A 2,868-nucleotide genomic window follows, 5' to 3' on the forward strand; every position below is an offset into this window, starting at 1 on the left:
CTAATTAGTCCACACAGCAGTACAGAGGGTTCAGTTCATCTCACTTTCATGGAATAGTTAATTTACTGGAAGTCTTTCAGCTCACTTGGGCTGCTCGGTCCAAGATCAAGGAAGCATACAGCATAATCCTCCCTCGGGCAAGGCAGGCAGAGTCTGCCCAAAGGCAGCAAATAGCAGAGTGGGTCAGCAACAGTCAGTAGCTTGGGAGCTTAGAAAAGCAGGTCCGAATGGGATATCAAATGGTAAATGTGGCAATGCAAGGTGACAGAATCCATCAGCCTCAACCTCAAGTGATATATGCACCAGCAACATGGTAAAGCAGATCTCAAAGGAGCCACAAGCTGTATGTAGCACCATGATCCACAGGTTGGCTTGGCCCACAGGATGTGTAGCATACAGGTTGAAACAGAGAACTAGCAAAAGCAACAGCTCCCTGGCCCCATCACCAGAGAGCAAGAAAGATGGGGGCGGGCCTTGCAGAGTCATTTATCTCCTTGCTCTCCAATCAAACTGCAACCTGATTGTTCCCACGTGTTCCTATTGACCAGGTTAGCACAATAAGCCTAACTATCACATATGTACACCAAGAAAACTACTCAAAATTCTCAGGAGATTGTTTCCTTTGGGTGAGATGGCTAGAGCAAGCAAGTTGGACAATGTGCTTCTGTGGTACACAGGTTTCCAATGATGGCTTTTTAAAGTACATCACCATGCCATTCTTCTTAGTCTATCTTAGTCTGAAAGCTCTGTCGAAATCTATCCACTATGGGGGACTCTGCTGGAATTTGAAATACCAGTGGCATAGCATCCAGTATCACACCTACACATTTAGAACCATCGAATGAAAGACTGTGAGGAGTGGTGGGTATATGTACATATTTAGATGCTTATTTAATTTACCTAGCTTACTCCATCTAAATGTAATCTTCACAAGTCATTCGATACATAGCTACTGAATACTTCTGTGATAGACATGAGGAAACTATTATTAACAAGAATTAATATTTTCTTCCTTCAAATAGCATGTATGCAAATGAAGAGCACCCACAACAAATACAAACCATATATTTTAATGTAACTACTCATATGCATATAATTAGATAAAACATGGCAACAAAGTGTCCAGTGTGATAAGAAGGATTGCCAGAAATCGATTCTTGAACAAGGTGACCTTTGTATCAAATAACAGCAATAACTAAAGGAAACTCTCATATAATACATTAAAACACATTCCAAGAAGAAACAGAAAATTCCTACCCTTCACCAGTAAGTAAGCTTCAAGAATTCAAAAGTTAGAAAACAGACTAAGTGTGAATATAGGCCAAAGTGTGAAACTTGGAGTTTGTGTTTTGCAAAAGGAATAGAAAATGAGAATGTTGTCACTGATATCTCTGAATCCCAATCGTAGATCAGTTTCTGGCGCAGGTGCTTGTTGTAGGTGCTCCCAAGATGTCTGTGAGTCATGACGTCCCTATGTCCCAGAGAAGGAAACATGGCCTGGTTCGGTGCCAGAATCAAGAATTGTTTGGTTTGAATCCCTGATGCAGCCACTGTGTCAATCTACTCTGTCTAGGTCCTTCCTCTTTTTCACTAACCCTCTACTTCAGCAAACATGGTGTCCTTCTCCAGGGCCTGGCCTCTCTTGATTATGAGGGGGCGACCCCCAAAACCTGCAATTTTTTTCAGAGCTATGTATTGTTTTTAACAAAAACAATCTTATCATCTTATCACCTAATCACTCTCCATTATACTTAATAAATTTTTCAAAGCTGTGATTCCATTCTTGGAAACATTTTTCACATGCATCTGTTTGGATGCTGACAGCACCTCCCTTGTTTGTTTCTTCACCTCTTTTATGTCATCAAATCGCTGTCCTTTCATGTCCCTCTTCATTCATGGAGATAAAAAATAATCACACAGAGCGACGTCAGGTGAATCAGGTGAGTGAGGCAAGAGAGACATGCTGGGTTCCCCCCCAAAAAAACCTGGTGCACTGAGCAGATACATTGTCATGGTGGCAAAACCAGTTCACCCTCTGCCACAATTCAGGATTTTTTCCCCCCCACACAGTTACGCTCTCTTTTCAGAACCTCTAAATTGAAATCCTGATTAACAGCTTGACTTGGTGGCGTGAGCTCCAGATGCTGTATGAGTTGACATTGTCATCTGTTCAGGAAGTTGCTGGACATCCAGACAAGATTTATCATCAATCAACATTTCACCTCTTTTAAAATGAGACAACCACTCATACACTCGAGTTTTTATCATAGTGCTGTCTCTGAAATCTGTGTTAAACATCACAGCAGTTTGGGGGACACTTTTCCTGAACAGGAGGCAAAATTGCACAGGTACATGCTGTTCTCTTCAATCAGCCATCATAAAAAATGAGGTCTGAGAAAAACTGCTTTTACAAAAGGATTCACTGTGACCAGAGAGAACTTCACCAGGTGATGCCACTGGATGCACTCGCTCATAGTGAGTTGCTAGGTGCTCGCCTAGTGGCGAAAAATGTGTCTCACCAAAGCTCTGCTCATCCAGTGCAATTCCGTTTTTTGGGGGGTACATTCTCATACATATCCCAAGTACATGAAATGAAGCATTGCCATCCTCCTCTGTAAGGAACATTCTGGTTGTACTTCTTCTAATTCAGAAGCTGTTTGTTCCTTTGGCAGTTCATGACTTTCAAAATTTTTTGCTAGTACCATATTCAAATGAATTGATTCGTCCTTGGTCTTCCTTGATGAATGTCCCACTTTCAGATGATTTTGAGGCAATTGAAAAATACCATGATTTGGGTCAGCCAGACCTTAGTCCTCAAGGAAACAACCTTGCCTTCCAATACTCTAATGAAGCCTTGTACAGCAGATT

This window comes from Tenrec ecaudatus, chromosome 13 (genome assembly GCF_050624435.1).
Source record: "Tenrec ecaudatus isolate mTenEca1 chromosome 13, mTenEca1.hap1, whole genome shotgun sequence".
Classification (NCBI taxonomy): domain Eukaryota; kingdom Metazoa; phylum Chordata; class Mammalia; order Afrosoricida; family Tenrecidae; genus Tenrec; species Tenrec ecaudatus.